Genomic DNA, 22,622 nt, shown 5'->3' on the forward strand with positions numbered 1-22,622 from the left:
AAACTGGGCATATTATTATTAGTGTGAGTAAAGAGTACCCTGAAGTTACAACTGTTCCAGAACTTGACACCTTGTGCAGTATTGGGTACCCCTGGTTTGTCACGGCTTCCAGTTTCTTTCAGAGTTGAATTCATGGTTCTAAATATCACTTTTGATAACTACACGAGCCTACAACATGGCACCGAGCTAGGTTATTTGCAAGCCATCTCTCCCTGAAGTGTCTTTCCATTCCACTTGATTGGATGGAGTGAGAATACTCCGGATCCTTTCTCTTAAATGCTGCCATCTAGTGCAGGGGGTCAAACTTGATTTCGTTGAAGGCCGCATCAGGGTTGTGGGGGACCATGTGGGCATGGTCAGGGTGGCCATGGCCCTCCTGAGCTCTGTTTTCGCTGGCAGAGGCACTGCGGGCCAGTCTTTCACTGTTTCCAGGGCAGCCCCAGGGGCCACATCCGGCCCCTGGGCCTTAAGTTTGACCCCTGATCTAGTGGGACCTAGGAAGTGTGCCTTTTCTACAAAAGCCCCTGCCTGTGGAATCTTCCCTTGAAATTCAACTAGCCCCCAACCCTCATAACTTTTGGGAAAGCAGTGAAGACTTGGCCTTTCCCCCAGGTTCTCGAAGAGTAAGGTTGGAGCTGAGGGACTCTATATAGGTAGTCCTCAATTTACATGGGACCAGAATTTCATTGCTAAGGAAGGTGGTTGTTTAAGTGAGTTGTGCCCTATTTTATGACATTTTTTGCCATGATTGTTAAGTAAATCACTGCACTTATTAAATGAATCATGAAGTAATTAAGAAAATCTGGCTTTCCCCATTAACTTTACTTGTAGCAAAGTGTATGTTTTCAAACTAAAAGACCCTACATGTACCCCAAATCTCAAGGAATTGTGCATTACTGGTACAGCTCATTCTGAAAGCTGATCTCAAGCAGATGCAAGGAGCCCCTTTGAAAAAACCAAAAACCTAGATGCTTTTTTTTTTTCTGGATTGTGGCCACTGCTTTAGAATGGAAACATCTGAATAATTGCCTTTTCCTTCATTAGATTATAAAGCATATGCTTTGAATAACAGACTTCAAGGTATGTTTCACATGACAAACTAGTTGGCCTTTCTATATGGCAAAACACCCCCTTCTACCATTACAAAAATGCAGATCTTGAAAGTCTGAACTAATATGATCCAGAACAAAGTTTACTTTAGATTTTTCCATCAAAAGTCTGTTGAGAATACTATCTGCAGGCAATGAAGACAGACGATTTCCCTCTTTTGAATAGGTAATTTTTCCCAATCTTCCTCCTGTAGCAATACATCAAAAAATTAGCTGCTTAGAACTGAAAATTTTATTCTTAAAATAGCTTTCTCTTAAGGTTGATTTTTTGTGGGGAGGGGAATTTTCACAAGTACAAATAAGCAGGTTCTCATACAGTATATGTGAATTTTCTTTCTGAGGGCAATGCCTCAACTGTCCTTCAACAACTAGAATTCCTCTCACTATTTAGAGGAAAACGGCATGTTCCTCTATAGGATTGTACAGATTTACAATATAATAGAACCTCCAGCAATTAATAACTGTTGCTTGAGCATTGTGGTAGAAAGGGAAGGTCTTGAGGGATTTTCTTCAAAAATTCTGTGGTTGAACAGGTTACATCGTTTATGCCAGGACAAATACAAAATATATATTCCAAAATAGATTTTCTGTCGCTTGATTGTTTATCATCCAGTTATTTTCTCTCCAGATATTCTGTTTAAAAAGGGATGGATTCATGAGACTAATAAAAGATGGCTCTCAGCCAACTGTTCAAGGATCGTTGAAGTATTTAATTGCTTCAGGATGTTTCAGATATTTAAAGGCAAATGCCCAAACTACTAACGAATCTACTGAACAAAGGCACAGGTGTTTAAATTCCACAGCTTTACTTCCTATGCTGTACTCATATTTCAAGCAGTCAATATTTATATTGCAACTGAATTTTCAATTAACTAGTCAACTAGTTAGTCAACCAACTATGATACCTTCAGTGGTGGGTTTCTACCAGTTCACTCCAGTTCGGATGAACTGGTTGTAGCAGTGACGGGAGGCCCACCCACCCGGATGTCATTACAGATGTTCTGTGCATGCGCAGAAGTGCCACACACGAGCAAAGCAAGCATGCACACACACGCTCACAGTTCTGAACCGGTAGCAAAGATAAGTGGAACCCACTACTGGTTACCTTCAAAATGAAAGCCACACATCAGTTATATGGTTAGGGATTATCACATCTACTAAATATTAGTATAAACTGCCAACTTTACACCCTCTAAATTTCAAATCCCAGCATTTTCAGCAAAGACCAAGGAATACTGGGAATTGACCCACATATTTGGTGGACACCCATTTGAGGAAGGCTTCTTTAACAGAAAGAAATTTAAGAAAGCGGCTAGCAATGAAATTAACACTGATAGGAAGGAAGGCTACTAAGATACTAAAATGAGATGTATTTTTGCTCCCATGGAAAAATTACAACAAAGATATTCAAGTCATTCCATTTTACTTACTGTAACTAGAAACATTTTAATAAGCAGACTTTATTTAAAGCATACCCCCCACTCCCAAAACTGAGCCACCAATAACCATTTCAGGTAGGGTGCCACTTAGAAAAATAAGCTCTAAGTCCCTATATAACAAGCCATAATGTTAAAAAAAAGCAGGGCTTTGCTTAACAGCGTAAAAAAAGGAAGCTGAAAATATATGTTTATTGATATTTCACATTTCTTAACTGCCTTAAAATACAAATACAAAGATATCACTTGATGTAATATTTAACAAGAGAACATTAATTTCACTTTGAATTAGGTCAGAAAATTTCAAAGCGATTTTTTTCTCCATTAATTTGTATCTTATAAATCCTCAGTTCATGAGAACTCTCAACAAGCACATATAATATTGTGAAACACTCTGAAAATGAACTTATAATAATATAGGTCTCTCTTCATTCAGATACTCAGTATTCAGTGTTATCTTCTCTGTTCCTTTTCCTGTCATGAATCTCATACCTTCTAGGTATTTTAGTGGCTGATGCTGGCAGCTCTGTCCTCCAATTTATAAATCTTCCAACTGTACAATTATATTATAGTTAAATGTTATACATTCCTATAACATGATTACAACTCTGGGTGGTACACATAAAAAGCAAATAAAAACCATAATGAAACTATATAACAATAATGGCAGTGGGGACAAACTCAACTGAGATAATGAAAAACATAAAACCACAAAATGAGGAATTTTCCAGATTTTCAGGAACCTACAAAATATTAGGAGGTTTAGGGCCCCATGAGTCTCAGAATTCCAGAAGATGCATGAGGGGGTGTGGGGTGGGATGACTCAAATATGTATGAATACACATTACTGGGAATAATATCATAAGATTGAAGAAAGGCTACACTGTGATATTGATAAATTGTAGAATAACGAATTTTATTAATAAAAAAAGGAAAATATATATTTTTCCCACTATAAATAAAGGTACGTTCTTATTGGGAGACAACAGCTTTATGTGTTCTTGTCCATAGCTAACTCATGTTTTTAAAGGAAACCCCGCTAACTATCTGCCAGATAATGCTCATGAGAAACACGAACAGAACCATAAACAAAATCTCCAGAACCGTAAAGCCTACAAACTTGAAATTTGCCACATATGTTCCTCTTGGCTTCTAGGTGCTCACTAAGAAAAGATTTTTTCGAAATGACCATCAGAGCATTAGTATTTCCTATATTATGATTAACACACTGTGATGCTAAGGAGCTCTATTCCCCCTTCCCACCTGAAAAGAAATCTGTTCCAAATGCAAAACACAAGCAGAGGAGAGGAGTTTCACTTTCCGTTTTACTTTCACAGCAGGAAGCAGCTTTAATACAGAACACTTGAGCTACGCCACAGCCAGGCTCCTTCTTGTCTTCTTCTTGCTCACACAGCAAATACTGTTTCACTTTCCAAATAGCCCTCTGATGCTAAGGAGTTCTACTCCCCCTCCCCAACAAAAAAGAAATCTGTTCCAAATGCAAAACACAAGCAGAGGAGAGGAGTTTCACTTTCCGTTTTACTTTCACAGCAGCAACCAGGGGATAGGATAGCAAAGGCTTCTGTGGGGCAAGCCTGAGGGAGAGAAGGGAATAGGATAGGGGAGCCTTCTGCGGGGCAAGGCTGAGGGAGAGAAGGGAATAGGATAGGAGACATGTCAGTGTTCCAGAAAAACCTCTGCTCCAATCAAAAACTCTGAGGCCAGCATTTTCTCAAAGTTCTATTTATTAGAGTAGGTATATCGGCACATCTTAGGAAAACCCGAATCTGGGAGTTCCGGGTTTTCCCTCAGTAAATCAAAAAACCCCAAATCATCCCCTCACTCCTCAGTTGATCACATGCTCCAATCACCATCCGTTCCATCGTGAGACAGCACTCCAACCACTCCTTCTCCAGATGCAGGCTCATCCTGACCTTGACCGATGGGAAGAATGCTATTTTGTCTAAATACAAAACTCTCAAATAAATCCCCCCTCCTACTTTCTTACACATGAGAAGGTGGCAGCTTGGAAGCGTCTGGCCTAATATGGCTTCCAAAGCTGACAAGACATTTCTGTGGGGCAAGGCTGAGGGAGAGAAGGGGAGAGGAAAGGCCAATCGTAACTACTCATTAATTTTCAAGCTGTAAGTGTCCATTTATCAAGTCCGATCACATAATTTCGTAACGAAGCATGGTTATCCAGCTAGTCCTGCAATATTGAAAGTAATATTGGATATAAATACATATGAACAATATGTTTGCTGCTTTCAGATGATATATTTTAAGTAAGCTACCTCTTTGTATATTTTGAGTAACCATGCAAGAAAGAATCTCAGGGGAACAATAAACAAGGAAAGCCTAGCCAGGTAATTGAAAAACAAATTTCAATAGCAGCAGGCAACCGTTTTGCAGCTGCAGATTGTGCATTTATTTCTAGGGGGAGAAAAAGCTTTTTTTCCCTTAATTTTTGGCCATGAGCTGCAGGTGATGTGGCCAATGACCTCATTCGGATAGGGGCTGAGGAAGAAAGCTTTACATTCCCAATTTTGTACTCTGTATGGAGAGGGGGCTTCTTGTTCTTTTCTTCCAACCTCTAATGGGCACATTAAGAGTAGGAGGCATTTAATATACCTATTTTATGCAATGATACCAAGTAAGGAAATAAATTATACTGGGTGGGGGGGAATCACTCAACTGAAAATCAGCATTTGCCATTACCATATTAACACTGCAATTTTGACAATTCTTTGGAGTTCTACTCCCAAAAGTGGGGAGGTGATCCAGAGTGCCATATAATTTTGCAGCCACAGACTATGAAGACTTTTTACAAAAAAAGTAAGACTTTCAAATAGTGATTTGAAATAATCAGTAGAAAATACAGTTGTAGGCCTTGCATGGACAGAATGGTTTCTATTAGCAGAAAGGTTTGTTTAGCTATGGCAATTCCATCAGTTCCAGTTGCCACCATTAAATGAGGGCTGCATGGGTCATTAAGTGAGGCCCTCACATGATGACCATGATTTCCAAGTTCCTGACACTTCCCCAATGACTGTACTTGTACAAAGCCAGCAGGTAATGTTGGAAATTGCTATCATGTGATCTGTAATCATTACTTCACTTACTGAGTTATTCTGTTAACTCACATCAGCATTGGAACTTGGTCTGAGCAACTATTTTCACCTTAAACCTAAAATGTCAAATATAGCATAAACAAGTAGTCTTTAACTTATGACCACAATTGAGCCCAAAATTTATGTTGCTAAGTGAGACAATTGTTAAGTGAGCTTTGCCCCATTTTACAACCTTTCTTGTCACAGTTATTAAGTGAACCACTGCGATTCTTAAGTTAGTAACATGGTTGCTAAGTGAATCTGGCTTCCCTATTGACTTTGCTTGTCAGAAGGTTGCAAAAGGTGATCACATGACCCTGGGACACTGCTACCATAATAAATATGAGTCAGTTGACAAGTGTCTGAACTTTGATCACGTGACCATGGGGATAGAGCAACAGGGTGAAAAATGGTTATAAGTCACTTTTTTCAATGCCATTGTAAAATGGGCTAACGTATGGAATGCCTTTTGGACCCAGGACTCTCAAAGGAATAAAACTTGGGAAATCTTTGCCGCTTTAATGCTACTGTGCTACAGCTATTCAACGCCACTGCTGAATGCAACAGTCAGGCAGCCATAGGATCCTCTTTTTCAGCATTTCTTGACTGGTTCTCACAAATCAATGAAAACCCCAGAAAAAACATATGATTTTTGATAGTGATACCTCAGTATTCATCATTAATTGATTCTAGGAGGTGCAATGAGCACCAAAAATGATGCATACCAAAAAAATCTTTCCCAGAAAGAACAATGTAGGAGTTACAAGGCAGTCGGCATCAACAAGTTCTAGTTTGTGTGTTGAGTACCAAATAAATGATTTTTGCATCAAAATGTACCATAGTAGCCATTCTATAACATTTGCACCTCTGTACAGTACAACCACATAAATATAAGAATTATTGGGCTACAACTTTCATTAAAATGAATAGTGTTTGACTCCTAGAACTTCAGTTAAATTGTTGGATTGTCAAGTGGTGATAATTATTAAATGGCATCTGCTCAAGCATTTTAACGTAACATAAATAATAACAATAATAATAATTTAATTTTTATACCGCCCTTCTCCCGAAGGACTCAGGGCGGTGAACAGGCAGATAAAACAATACAATACATCAATAAAAACACTATTTAAAAAACTTATTCCAAAAGCCTAAATTTAAAATACAATACAAAATATAAAATAAACCCCAATAAAATCCATGTTTAAAAACCCTATTAAGCCAGTCCTGCTCGGAAGAATAGATATGTTTTAAGCTCGCGGCGAAAGGTCCGGAGGTCAGGAAGTTGTCGAAAGCCCACTGGAGTTAGCTTTCTCAACTTTAACAACAGTTGATATCCCGAACTCCCTAAAAGTTATTGAATGGAGAAGAATATTTAATTAAAACATGAAAAGCAGAGTATTTTGACACAGCACTTTAAATGCACACACAATAACATGAAACGTACTACACATATGTCTCTATCTAAAACTGGTGTATCCAGTATAAAATGTATTCAACAAAAGTTTATATGTTTATTATAAAAGAAGAAACAAAGTCAGTCACCAAAATTCAAGAAGATTCCAGAAAAAAGGAATTCTGGTTTGATATCAAAAAAGGAGAGACTTAACGAAATTTTCCTGAAGGATGTAGCTTCAGTAACACTACATATCATCTTTTCCCTATCAATTTCCCTGATATTGATTGGCATGCTTAAAGCTGAGTCAGCTATATTTCATATATATTGTGTGAAACCAGAATTTAAAGTTGGATCGTTTCTATTTTTCTCTGCAGAGATAAGACTCATGGTCAGCCCATTTTTTTACTGGTGTTATACAGAACTCATCCCATTGCTTCTCCCAGCTCCTGGTTACAAGCCAGCCATTACGGCTAAGTCTGCCTGGAATACAGTCACACAACTTTGGCAACAGTTTTTAACTCTAGCTCTAGTAAGGTTAGACCCCTTTAACCTTGCTCCAATGCTGACAAGAACTAGGTTTCATCCTCCTAGCTCCCAGTAGGGCTTTACTACAAGAAGAGTGACAACATAACACCCAGGGTGAGAGGAGGGGAGGGAGATGCAAGCTTTCCCTCCACTTCATCTTTGACCTTGTTCAGTTCATCAGCTCAGGTCAATGAGACATTAAAACAGCAAGAATAACAATATTATATGCAAGCATTTAAATTACACCACATAAATGTAAACCTATTCCAAAACATGCATTCCTATTGCAATTGTAAATTTATTGTTAAATTTACTTACAGCATTGTGATGGTTTGACAGACAGATTATTATTATGGAAGACCTGCCGTCAGTTCAAGAGGCAGTGCTAAATTATGGGTGGAGGAGTGGTTTGCATTTCTCCGCTGGTCCTTTGAAGGAGAACACTGATTGGCATCTCTTCATGCCCACTGCATTTCCAAACTGGTAGGAGTCAAGATGACCATGCAGCAAACTTTAAAATGGCTTGGAGGGATTGGGGAATAGAGATGAATAGTGCAGTGAGACAGGATTGCTCAATTTTTTTAAAAAGAGAAACCTAATACCTGAGAGTTAATCACCTGTCATTTAAAGCATTAAAAAATCAGAATGTTCTAATACCTTCAGAAACCAGCTGGATGTTGTATTTCAGACAGGTTACCCAAATTAAAAAAAAAAATCATATTCACCTTCTGACCCTATTATAATTTCTGGATATTTTGCAAAAGCAGCTTGATATAGAACACATGTCTGAATAAAACTTAGACTGAAGACTGAAGAGCTTTCAGCTTAAGTGTAACAGTTCAGGATACGCGTGACAGAAATTCAATCATGCTGGTAACTAGGCCAGCGGTAAACAATACGGCCAGTGAAGGCACCCCAAATAACTGTTAGAATTTCTTTCAGCTCAGCCCCCTCTCCTCTAACACATAATCCAAAAAAGAAAAAAGCAGGAAAAATAAATCTAGACCAAGAACTTAACAATGTGCATGCCAGGTTCCCTGTTTTTTCTCTTCGTCATAAATTAATCTGTCAGCTGGATTCAGTTCCACAACTCTGCACAACTGATTGTTTTTTAAATAAAAATGACTATTGTTCAACTACACAAACTGCAGCATGATTAGTGCAGTGGCTCCCCATTTCTGTTGCTTTTAATAGAAATAATCAAGTGTATTCTAGAAGCAGAACTTAAAATAATAACTTATAAAAGCAATACATATCAGCCATGCTGGAAGAGGAAAAGCATGTTGCCTGTTCCTTTTACTTTTTGCGCATTTTACCCATTGTGAAAAATGAACAAACTATAACACTTTTTAAAATGCATGGCAATTTCAATATCCACTGGCACACTATAATTCAGTTGTAATGATAGTTTTTTTATAAGTAATAAATAGAAATTATAACAAAACTTGATACAGAAATGTTATTTCTATCCTGTTATGGGGAAAAAAAGTTAATGTTTTATTTTGGAGTAGATTTACAAAACTTGACAAATATTTATAAGTCCCTTATACCACACATGATGACATACATCTTGTCCTAACAGAAGCAGGAGTTCCTGAGTATAACATAAATTTTTGAATGGCTTTGGCAAGTAGGCGACAAGATTTTGACAGCTCCAGATATAACATTTGCTCCGACAAAATATTTCTTTCAAAGTAGTAACCCTTCCTTAAGAATACCGGTACTTAAAGAGTACAAAATTTATGACCTGAGCATAGCACTTGTCACCTCTCACTCAGCCTACTCCTTGAACACTGATGAATAGATGCTCAGCAAAAGAAACTACCTGGTATAAAAGGGGTGCCTTCCAAAAGAGAACCTAGCCCAGGATTAACGTTGCAAGAGTTCCCAGGGGAGGAGCAAGCTTAACTGACAGGTTTCCGCTGAAGCTTGGAGTTCAGCGATTCTGCTAAACGGTACAATTGGTTTACTTAATCCATTTGATTATTCCTACTCTAGATAACAAAACTGGCAGCTGATAAGAAACTTTAGAAAAGCACACATTCAGTAAAAGACTATAAATCCTACCTATCATTCTACCTAAAATGAATTACTTGAGTTAATAAATTAGCAAACTTTGAACAGCCAATAAACATTTGTCTTCTTTGCATTGAGTGGAGTCTTAAATAGCTTAGAGTTTTGCATTCCTTATGCTGTCCTAGGACTTATGTAATGAAATGCAGTATAAATTGAGAAGATGGAAGATGTCATTTGCAACTTGTTAATTATTGAATATTTTTATGTCAGCACTGTCTTTTCAAGCTGTTATTTATTACAGAAGATAAACCAGCGCTTGGCATTTGGCATACCAAGAGGTATTCAGCAGAATATTATGTATCATAACTAAAGCCAAGAAACACATTTAAAATTAGACTCAATTTGGGGAGATTTTAAACTTTAAAGTTTCTAAAATGCTCTGTTATGTGTTTTGATAAATTGTCCAGAGTTCAAAGCTTCATAACACTCAGCATCTCAAATCTCAAGAAGCTGACTGTAAACAATGTATGTTAATTTCTGAAAAGCACAGATTAGCCTACAGCCATGATGGCGAACCTATGGCACCAGTGCCAGAGGTGGCATACAGAGCCCTCTCTGTGGGCATGTGTGCCGTCACGAGCTGCTCTTCCGGGTTCCGTCAACGTATGCGTGCCAGCCAGCTGGTCCGGTGCTTATGTGCACTAGCCATCTGCTCTCTTCTGAGTTCACATGCGCATGCATGCACGTGCCAGAACCCGGAAGACAGCAGCTGGCCGGAACCCGGAAGACAGCAGCTGCGTGCCAAAACCCAGAAGAGCAGCTGGACACCGTGCGCATGTGCACCAGCCAGCTCCTCTCTTCCGGGTTCTGGTGCTCCAGCACTCAAGCACACACTCCAGTTTCGGCACTCAGTGTCGAAGCATTACTGCCCTATAGAGACATACTTAAAAGAGTAATAATATCCATGGATATTGGAAATAATAAAATAAATGGAAAAGATTAAAAATCAAAGATTGAACTGACAAGGGTCCACTGAAGTTAGTGTAATATACAAATGGAAGTTGAAGTGGTTTCCGAATACTTCCTTCTTTAATTATAATGTTGATTGTATACCTTCTTTAATACTGTTGTGATGTATTCTATTCACTAAAGCTTATTTTCCACATGTTACTATTTCTGTTAAAAAACAAAGGCATTCAGTCCTCTTTTTTATGACATGCAATATACTAAAATAAAGGTGCAGATCTAATTATTGTTATTTATTTATTTCAGGAACTAGAACTGTTCAGATAAACAAAACAAATATGGCAACAATATGAACATTATATACAAAATAAATAAAATGGAAATCTGCAGCAGGTTTATGCCTTAGATCCAAGGAAAATACAAAACTCACATAAACCATTATCTACATACATACTTACCAAGTTACTTGACAAACAGTTATTGCTTCACTCCAGAGAAACCAGTGAAACTGTGGTAGAATAATTGCAAACCTCAGAGCAAAATAGATATTATGCATGTCAGAAATAGGATTTTCTATTTAGCATATCATTCTAAAATACATTATACATCAACTACATTAACCTGGAAGCACAAGTAAAAAAAAAAACTCCCTATAATCTTATAACCAGATTTATTAACATTTATATTATTTTAAATGCTTGAAACCAAGAAGCAGTGAGGTGAATCTTATGTACTATTATAATGCTCCAAAGTTATCCTTTAAAGAAGAGATTCATTCTAAAAGAAAGCTGCACCACCTAACTTACTACACCACAGTGAAACAAAGCTCGCATTCCATTCACACAACTGCATTAACAAAGGAGAAGCAGTGCTTAATTTTAAGAAGGCTGTCTCTTAAAAAAATCACTGCTTAAATTTATTGCTATTGGATATATAACGAGAAACGCACAGAAAAATCTATTCAAAAGTAGAATGGTGAATTTGGATGCATTTTTAGTGCATTTGGAGCATTTATAGATAGAGGTTTATTTGCCCCCCCCCATCTGCTACGGACAGTATGTAACTCTGCTATTGTTGTGCATCGCCCGCCCTCCTCTCCGCAGCCAGGCCCCTCCCATCTCCTGCTATCTGAGCCAGAGTCTGATAATGAAGAAGAACGGCCAGGCATGCCTCCAGCCCCCAGACTTCGCACCATACCCGGACAGAATGAGCAAACAAACCTCCCTCCTACAGCGTGTGAGCACGAAGCCAGCCACGTGCTAGAATTGCCGGCAGCAGACCAGGAGGATGGAAAGACACAGTGGACGGATCCCCGCTTCTGGAGAATGGAGAGGCGATGTCAGCAAAAGGAAGGGAGGGGCAGGCCTGGATAAGTGCTGAGTCATGGAGCCACAGCCCATGGCCTATATAAAGGATCTGCTTTTTGGCATTCCTTGAGTCAAGCAAAGTCTCATCTGGTTGCTGAAGTCACACCTTGGATTCCTGCCTGCCCTGAGAACTCTGACAGGAATTTGGCAAAGCTGCAGAGGCTTTGTGGCCACGCTTGATACAGACTTCCCAGACCCGGCCGTCGGAGGAGGAGTGGGACATGACAGCTATCTACTTCACTATGAATACATAGGAAGTCCCTGGGTGAAGAGCTGAAAAAGGAAAGAGAGGGCAGGTGCTGTATTTTGTTTTTGTCTCTTACCTTTAAGATTATTTTTGCAGGCAAGTTCTGTAGAAGAACAACTATTTATTTATTTATTTGTCACAACAATATATATAGGTATCACACAAAAAGATTATACAGTATATAAACATATATATGAGGAAATATAAGGAAGTATAAGCATATATATATAAGAAGAAGAAAAAGAAAAACAATAGGACAGGAACGGTAGGCACGTTTGTGCTCTTATGCACACCCCTTATGGTCCTCTTAGGAATGGGGTGAGGTCAATAGTAGAAAGTTTTTGGTTAAAGCTTTTGGGATTATGGAGAGACCACAGAGTCAGGTAAAGTATTCCAAGCACTGATGATTCTGTTACAGAAGTCATATTTTCTGCAATCTAGATTAAAGCGGTTAACATTAAGTTTAAATCTATTGGTTGCTCTTGTATTATTGCAATTAAAGCTGAAGTAGTCTTTAACAGGAAGGACATTACAATAGATGATTCTATGAGTTAACCTTAGGTCTTGTCGAAGGCGACCAAGTTCCAAGTTTTCTAAGCCTAGGATTTCAAGTCTGGTGGGATAAGGTATTTTGTTGTTTTCAGAGGAATGAAGAACTCTTCTTGTAAAATATTTCTGGACACGTTCAATTGTATTGATTTCAGAAATGTGGTGTGGGTTCCAGACAGTTACTGACATAACTACTGATTATGTCAGTAGAAAAAGGAAGAAATGGTTAGTTAGTACTGTAACATGTTGACTGGGGGAGGAAAAGGATTCCTTGACTTTCACAGTACTTCTTTCTTTTCTCAAAAGGAAGCTGGGTTCAAATGGACCTGAGCAAAACTACTGATAAAAAAGGAAGTGGCAATCCAAGCCAAGTAAAGAAATGGCTAGGAAAGCATTGACTACTCTGAATAAGTCTCCAGGACCAACTTCTGAAAGACTATGGATCTCTAAATTCCTCTTTGTAAGAAATAATGGAGCAAGGGCATAGGCCAGAAGGGACTTTTTTTCCAAATAAAATTTCCACAGAATTAACTATATCTACTGTAATTAAAATAGTAATAGATACAAGAATTTCATCAAGTGAAATATTTTGCCATTTAGAACCAATATAATGTACTAATGTGATTAGGGAAGACAGAAGGATACTTCTTTCACAGATTCTCTATGAACTGACAATGAAATAACCAGGAAGCTTGTTCTTGAACCATTTTATCAATCTGGGAATCCACTCTTACAGAAGATTGGAAAAAGGGCAAATGCTGGCTCTATCTTTATAATTTAGAAAATAGTGCATTGTTTTGCAGTAACCAGCATTTCCTAAATAGATATTATGCCAAACCAAACTGATCTCCTAAAGTTAGTATGGTTGTCCATGTGGTAGACATAACGTACCTTGAATTTGAAAAACATTTTACAAAGTCTCCAATGTGATTATAGTACAGGAGATGGCAGAGCTGAACATGAGTTCTGGTCTAGACACTGTGCTATTGACATATTTATAAATAACCAACCAGATGGGTTGGTACATAAGATTATTAAATCTACAGAGAACACAAAGAGAAGGCAAATAGCAAACGCTTAAAGGATAGTATTAAAATTCAGGAGGATCATGTCAAGCTGGAACAATTGGCAGAAGCCAGCATGATGAATTTCAATATGAACAGATATAAATATGTATATTTAGATAAGAAAAATCAGAAGATTGAGTGTATGATGGGGAAATCGGGTGGACAATAGGACATGTGAAAAGAATCTAAACACTTTGGTTGGTCAAAAGCTGAACATGAGCCAATTCTGTGATGTAGCTGCCAAACCAAATTCCAAATACCCTGCTAGGTTGTATCAACAGAAGCATGGTGTCAAGATTAATTCTTTTCTATTCTGAATTCTATATGTTTGCTGTATCTTGAATAAGGCACCCAGTTTTGGTTATCACATTTTAGAAAGGACATTTTGTGTTCAGTGTGGCCAGAGGAAAGCAACTAAAATGATAAGGGATATGGAAAGAAAATTGTATGGCTGGAAATACTTGAGTATCTCTGGTTTGTAGAAAAGTTTTATAGGGAGATGTGATAACTGTTCAAGTCACTGAAGGGCTGTCATGTAGAAGATAGGGAAGAACTGAGCAAGTTGTTCCACAATGCAGGAGAAAACAATAGGTTTTCTTTACAAAGTCAGTTTTGTTGTACATCTTGAAAAATTTTCTACTGGTAAAAGATGTCCAACAATGAAACAGACTGGAGTAGACACTCCCTAATTGAAAGCATTTTAGCAGAGCCTTGATTGTCACCTCTCAGGGATGCTACAGTATTGGAAACCAATATTTGGGGTGGGGGGGAGGAGGAGGATTGGACTAGATCAGGGGTTTCAAACTCAATTTCATTGAGGGCCACATCAGGGTTGTGTTTGACCTTGGGAGGCTAGGATGGGCGTAGCCAGGGTGGGCGTGGCCAGCTCGACATCACTCATATTGGGAGCGCCTGTGGAGCCCCAAGCGCTCTGCCAGCAAAAATGGGCTCCCAACCTCCGTTTTCGGGTGAGATGGCCTCCTGCAACCCTCTGCCAGCGAAAATGGAGCTCGGGAGAGCAGCCTTCACGCAGCCTTCCCAAGCTCCGTTTTTGCTGGCTCAGGCACTGCGGGCCAGTCCTTCACTGTTTCCAGGACGGCCCTGCAGGCAGATCTGAGCACCCTGCAGGCTGGGATTGGGCCTCTGGGCCTTGAGTTTGACATCCCTGGACTAGATCATTTTGAAGAAGCTTGCATTCTATGATTAAATGTTTCTTATATTCAGTTATCTAATCATTGAAAATGAGAAACATGTGTACTACAATATCTAGATCATAATTCCTTAAATGATTTGTTTAAATGAATCACTACTGGTTTATAAAATCAAGTTGGAATGATCCCCAAATTGATGCTGTTGAGAAAGTCCCAACATCATTTTCAGGAATCTGGGCATTAATATCACAGTTTTTAAATTGTGACAAAACTACACACGCTAACATATTTCCCATATGCTCAGAGCTCTGTGGAGATCTGCTTTCAGCAGCAATCTAACAAATTGTGTTAGAATAGAACATGGAAAGCTCCTTAGACCAATTTCAGATGCTTCTCTCGGTCATAAAAGACAAAGTGTCATAACCAGATGGAATGAAGAGAGATATCTCATCCTTCCTCACCAAAGGCTTTGTGTGAAGAATCAGATCTTTATCATTCTTCTGAACAGCAGCAGAGAGGAGGTCATCCAGATCTCAGGGATAACTTCATTCCAGAGAGCAGGCACTGCTATAGAGAATGTGTGCTGTCACAATAGATAAGATTGTTTAAATAAAGAAATCCAGAGTATGCCAACCCTGCAAGATCAAAGTGGTCAGGCAGATACTATGAGAGATAAGCATTTTCTAAAGTAACCAAGGCCTGTGTCATGTAGGGCTTTATAGGTAACAATTAGCATATTCTGTTGCACCTGAAAATAAACTGCCAACCAATGCAGATCGAGGAGTAGAGGTGTTACATGGGCTTAACAAGCCATGCTCATCAGTGCTTGTTCCACTGCATTTGGGACCGGCTGACACTTCCAGGTGGTCTTCAAGGGCAGTTCTGTATATAGAATATGTTGCAGTAGTCAAGTCACAGGTGACTAGGGCATGAGTAGCTGTCTGAAGGGACTCCAATCTAGAAAAAGGCAAAACTAGTGCATTGTGCAGTGACCTTCCTGGCCACAGTTGCCACCTGGTCTTCAAGCAGGAGTCACAAGTCCAGGAAGACCCACAGATTGCATACCAACCTTGAACAGGGAAGTGCTATCCCATGCAAGGTCGAAGATGGAACATCCTCAGATCTGAGTTTATTATCAACTAACCTCATAAACTGAAGGAAGGATATACACACAACCTTGACCAATATTTTTTTTTCTTTTTACGAACCTGTAGTCCCTTAATTCTGGATAGAATCAGGGTGAACGGAGCTGATCATTTACTAACTAGATGCCCTTTCTGACACCTATCTGGAGTTCACAGCAGATATTTTCTCTTTGTGCCCTGAGAGAGAAATATCTGTCGTTGCCTATGATTGAACTCTCAACCTTCTGAAAAGGGGGCGAGCATCTTCATAACGATGCCCCCACACCATTCAACCTTGACTAATATAACTCTACATAATTATAAATCAGCCTTCCCCAATATGCAGATTGATAAATAACATGAGCTGTGGTCTAACTGCCTAACATATGTAGTCTAACATATCTGCCCCTTTGATGCCCCAAGTATCAAGATAGGTAAATCTGGAATATCAATAAATATAACTTACTTCAGTGATGCTTAGAATTTGTAAGGTAGATTTGAAAAGAAGAGCCCAACAACCTCTCACAATATTGTTGTGAGCCGCCCAGAGTTGTGCTCTAAGATAGGCATCCATACAAATATTTTAAATAAACAAACCTAATGCATTTGAGATCAATCTGAAATATGAGCCAGTGACTTGCAACATACAACCTTGCAATCAACAAGCACAAGAGGGAAAAGACAGGGCAATTCAGATGAGCCTGCTAAAATATGCACAACAGAATGAATATTATCAATCAGCATTTCATTTCCTTCACACTCCACCTGCAGAAAGAGATAAAACAGTAGGAGGCAAGAGAATAGTACATCTTCAAGGACAGGCACTGAACCAAAAAGCACTGTCATTCTCATATATGCCTGATGAACAGAAGCTCTGATGCCAGCTTATCGGCTTGCTGTTCCCACATATTGCAACCTTTATCAAGCTTTGCAGTCTGTGTTAAAATGTCAAGGCAAATAACTACCATCGTGAATACCTTGCAGTTTACAAGAAAAACCTTGTCTGTTTATGGCTGATTTTAAGCAACATCTTAACAAAAAGAAGGGGTGAGGGGAGAAGTGACCTTACTGAAAAATATTATGCTTTTAAAATGTATTAGATTCAATCTCTTACTGTTGGTTTTAAGAACACAACATGATTTCATATAAAAGACAGACACAGATTTAGATTTTTCCCTCCAGTTTATTTCCACAAAAGTAAATCCTTCTGAAATCATTTGTAAGATACGAACTATAATAAACTTAAGAGCCCATAGATTCATACCTTGCCTTGACTTAATTTGTTTAGCTATGGTCGACGTTACAACAGCACTGAAAAAAGTGACTTACAACTAATCCTCACACTTACCACCTTTGTAACACCCCGACAGTTACATGAACGAAATTTGGACACAAACTTGGCCAAAAATGTCATGATGGCATGATGCACATAACAACTGCCTTGCATAGCAATGGAAATTCTGGTCCCAGTTGTAGTCATAAAACAAGGAATATGTGTAGCATGTAAGCTATGAGGATGAGTTGGTTGCAGAAATTACCAAAAAACAATTTTACCAAAATCAAAACAACCTCTTTTCAGAAGATTAAAAGTCTCCAGATCTATATTTACCTACATCTAGTTTATCCTTTTACTGCATTAATGTATTAATTTGCGTAGAGGTGCGAGAATTTTGGGTTATTTTAGTCATTCAGTTGGGACATTTCCCCCATGAACTATATTAATTAAGAGGGGAGAGGGATGAATGAATGAAGAATCCAAATTTAGTCCCAAAATATTAGAAATTGTAAAATGTTTTTGGTACCATAAAATGATTATGGGTTATTTTTCACAGATTCCTAGATATATTTATAGAGTTCCCATTTACAATATTACAAAACAGACAAGAATACGCAACAGTGGCTGTAGTCCACCCATGAATATCAGAGCATTTGAACTGCAGGGGCCCGAGTATTAAAGCTTAAATATGCTTTTGATCATTGCTATTTTGTCAAGGACATTTCTTTATCCTTTATTCTTTAATAAACCTGTTGCAAAAAAAAATTTGGCCCAAACTGCAACCTTGAACAATTCTGTAACATTGTTCTTTCTACTTACAGCTAAAGAATAATAAGTTTCAGACATTATTTTTATTGCTTAAGAACATTGCTAACATTAATCTATTATTAAACTACTGCAAAGTAGCTAAATTCCAGATTCTACCCTCCAAAATAACATCTGCTCGTGTCCTGTTCAAAGCCAAGTAATTAGTTATCTGAACATACATTTTGCATGTTAAAAGCCATCATATGCAAACCAGTGGTGGATTGCTACCGGTTTGCCCCGGATCAGGCGAACCAGTAGCGGCGGGAGGCTCCGCCCACCCACCCAGATGCTTCTGCGCATATGCATAATATGCACATAAATTCATATGCATAAACTATACACCAAAGGAAAACCTCAAAGGCTTTCTTAAATCTTCCAGCAAAAGCTTTATGGTGGCTCAGGACTCATCTCATTCCCTAGCAAAGAATTATTTTTCGATGACTTAATTTCACACAAAGGACATCAATATTGCTGGGTTAACACTGGCTATTTAGTTCCTCTCTCTTATTCTTCCAATATTATAAATTAGTGACAATTATAGATAGAATCCAAATGGCTTTAATGGTAATACTATTTCTTAATTTTAGATTGAAATGAAGTATACTTTAAGAGAAAAACTGGCTGGCTCCTTGTCTAATGGTAAGGTCATCCCTGTATTTACTGTGACTATAATTAAAAACTCCCTTTTTACAACCTTGTAATCCTTTAATTCAGCATAGTCGGGGTGACTGGATGGAGCTGAGTGTTTATACTGGCCGGATGACTATAATTGATTAATCAAAAAAGAGTTACTACTACTACAGAACTAATTAAATTCAAAAAGTTTAAGACTTGCTCTAAATCAATATGGCCTTTTTGTTCTCCTGGATGTGTTAATTTGTTCAGTTTCTAATATTTTGTTCCTAATATTTTTTTCTAATATATTTTCTAATATTTGTTTCTAATATTTTGAATATATAAAATAATTAGTTTAAAAAACTATATCTGAATATGCAATTTATCTTAAATTTAGGCTGGACAATTCACCAAAAGCTGTTATCAGTTGATAAACATTATAGTCATCAAGGCATAAACACTTGTGGGATTAACACCAAATTGAGGACAAAACCCACAACTTCTCAGTTCAGAAATGTTCATGTATTGCCTCAGCAACTTCAACATTAGCAAGTTGAAACCTCAAGTATGAATGAGAAATCACCATTTACATTAACTGGATTTCCAAAGTTTGACAAAGACCATATGTATCTGTTACAAACCTCAGTAATGGAAACGTAATGTGCATCACAACTTCACAATGTAAACCTCAGCTCTCCATTTGCTTTCCAGTGTTTTGCAACATTCCCTTTGCCCATACTCAGATTTCTAAATTAAATGATGCAGAATTACCATATGAATATTTAGATTGTTAATAACACAAAAACAATATCAATGGTTTCCACATTTGAAACAGCTGTCTTATTTAACCATTCATTAATTATTCCACTACAGAGAATTTAACTCCATGTTTACTATTTGTTGCATCTAACTATGCACACAGAAGCAGCTACAATACACTAAGAAGGTATGTGCTAAGCGCCTGAGCACTTACACATACACACTCAGAGCAATGGTGGGATTCAAATAATTTAACAACCGGTTCTCTGCCCTAATGATTTCTTCTAACAACCAGTTCGCCAAACTGCTCAGAAAGTTAACAACCGGTTCTCCCGAAGTGGTGTGAACTGGCTGAATCCCACCACTGACTCAGAGACTTGGATTTTGTCTTTCTCAAGTAACGTAATTCAAAATCAATTATTAAAAACACAGGTCGATTCAAACAGCTATTTTATTTTATTTTTTAAAAAAAATAATGATTAGTTTTAAAACTAGAATTCAGCAAGGCCTACTCTATTTGAAATCAATAATAGTGGTTATTTTGGAATTTCAGAAGTTATCATCAGTAACACCAGGTTAAGAGTACAGTGATCAATCACATATTTCAGCTCCATGATGAATAGGAAAGAAATAGTGATGCTAAATAAATTAAAAAACAGGACAGAATTATTTTACAAATGCTTGTTAAAAAATGGAAAAACCCTTCCAGACTCAAATTTTGCTGTCTGATAAAGATATATTTTAAACTATTTGAATACAAGTTGTTTAGGAATAATATATAGACCTCCCAAAGAAAGACAGAAAAAGAAATCCTGAGAAAAATATTTTTTAGTTCAGATCACAATTGGCCAGACCAATCTTAAAATATATATTATTGCTGCTATTGTCACACATAATGTTTATAACTTTAACTTTTGTAATCTTGTGTGACTTCAGTGGTTTTATTGTTCCTGGCTTAGGAATTGTTTTTAATGAAAAAGCAGGTTAAGTGTTGTTAAAGATTCAATAGCGGTGAAACAGAAAAGCAAAATCTTTGGTTAGGACAATCATCCAGTTAATTCACTTATGCAAATTATTTCTCACCTCAGCATATTCACTCTATAAATATCAAATAGGACTATTGTGGTAAGAATAGAGTATTATCCATGCTAATTGCTTGGTATGTTAAGTATGAAATCTCCTGCACAGCCACATGGGGATAGTACAAATTCTCACTTATCATCAGTTCTTTATAAGACACCAGTTTCAGAGGGGAAAGACAACGTCTTTCAAAAATGAATTTGCCCCTAACAAAGGGAAAGTGTAGCATGAAAAGTAGGTTTTTAGTACATGTAGTCCTCCACTTATGACTGGTCACTTAGTAACTAATGAGAATTATGACGGATCCTGAAAAAGGGACTTACAATCCTTTTTAGAGGTTCCAACGTTTTTCCCTCTCCCCGCAGTCACATGACCATATTTTGGACATTTGCAGCATCCTACAATCACATGACCATGATTTGCAATATTTGTAACAGGAAATTGGAGTTTACTCCTGGTTTCCGGAGTTTCACTATTCCATAGTGAATAATAGGTTTGTTTTATGACCACAGCATTTGCTTTATGACTAATATATTTGCTTAAGCAAATCTATAAATTCAGATCACAAAGTTATATGACTCCGTGTGTGTGTGTGTGTGTGTGTGTGTGTGTGTGTGTGTGTGTGTGTAAGACTGCTGTCCTCTCATATTGTGTTTGTGTGTGTTTTTAGGTATATGCAGACTGAGAATGTAAGGTGAAGTACGTTACACTTCAGATATCAGAGGAAGAGATGGAGTGCTCAAAATGAGGATTTGGCAGCAGTCTGAGCCACTGCCTGAATACATCTCCCCTATGGGTGCACTGAGGAATTTGTTCTCTTTATTGAAGGAATTACATAAAAGCATGCAACATAATGATGCAGGATTGAAACCTTCTGTTCAAACTACTGTGTCCCAGGCTGTATTTTTCACACTCAAATGCAACTGGTGTCTGAATAGCACGTTAGGAAATGCAATCTGAAACATGGGACAAATAAATTAATTTTAACCATCTTTTGTCACACTGAAACTTTCAATTGGCCACCATCCCAATTTTCATTTTTTTACCTTAACTAGTCAGGTTTTTGTGCCAACAGAGGATAATCAATCCTTGTTAAGAAAGGGGAATGGGAGGTAGATTTTTCTGTCCATCTATCCCCCCATTCTCCATGAAGAGTTTGTATAGTTGCAGTGGTTGAGGATCTGATTTTCCCTCCTGTTATGTATCTTTAAATATTTTGGCGGGAAACAAGCACGTTGCTGATTGGTTGAAGCCGCCGGTGAAACAGTATATAAGGAGAGGTTTTTCCCCAGCCTGTTGCTGGGTTCACCCTATATTAAAGAGCTGTTGTCACTACCCTGGTCTCCAGCCTCGTTACTTCCCGAACTTAACACTGGCGACGAAGGTGGGATTTCGAGGCTAAGGAGCACCAGAACCGAGCTGAAGCACGGAAGAACCGAACCCAGCAAACACAGGGCAGAAACGCGGAGATGGCCAGTTACACTCCGCCCGCGCCGTTTGACCCAGCCAGAGAGAAATGGGGAACGTACATGACCCGCTTCAAAGCTTAGAAGCAAACGAACTGCAAGGAGTTCCAGACAACCGCAAAAGGGCATACTTCTTGAGCCACTGCGGTCCCGAGGTCATCGACATCGCGGAAGCCCTGGCAGAGCCAACGCCGCTACAATCGGTATCGTGGCAAACTCTGCAAACCCTGCTAAAAAACCACTTCGCGCCAACGCCGTCCAAATACGTGCGGCGTTTTGAATTTGGAGAGCGCCGACAGCGAGAGGGCGAAACCATCGGCGACTACATGGCCGCCCTGCGGAAAGCCTCCAAAGACTGTGGGTACCGAGACCTAGACGAGGCGCTGCTGGAGCAACTCATCTGTGGGGTCAGAGACATGCGTTTGCGGAGGCGACTGCTATCGAAAAGCAATCTAACGCTGGCAAATGCCCTGGACGAAGCCAGAGCGCATGAAATGTCCACCCAAGCGGCGGAGACCCTGCAACAGCCACTCACACCGAAGGCGAGCACAAA

At 38.5% G+C, this 22,622-nt stretch overlaps 1 protein-coding gene across 5 annotated transcripts in view; it reads right to left on the reverse strand.

Annotated features, from left to right (window-relative positions):
- The window catches only part of PLCL1 (phospholipase C like 1 (inactive)), a 237,245-nt gene that overhangs the window by 169,228 nt on the left and 45,395 nt on the right, over positions 1-22,622 (reverse strand). Inside the window, exon 1 of one of the 5 annotated variants that reach the window (XM_058187901.1) lies at positions 11,782-12,003. The exons of 3 other annotated variants lie outside the window; for them this stretch is intronic. The gene's annotated coding sequence lies outside the window, so the exon portion shown is untranslated. Of the gene's footprint in view, positions 1-11,019; positions 11,532-11,781; positions 12,004-22,622 lie in introns of those variants that run through there. One more of the 5 variants, XM_058187910.1, reaches the window with a different exon arrangement.

The sequence above is a fragment of the Ahaetulla prasina genome, chromosome 1 (genome assembly GCF_028640845.1).
Source record: "Ahaetulla prasina isolate Xishuangbanna chromosome 1, ASM2864084v1, whole genome shotgun sequence".
Classification (NCBI taxonomy): Eukaryota; Metazoa; Chordata; class Lepidosauria; order Squamata; family Colubridae; genus Ahaetulla; species Ahaetulla prasina.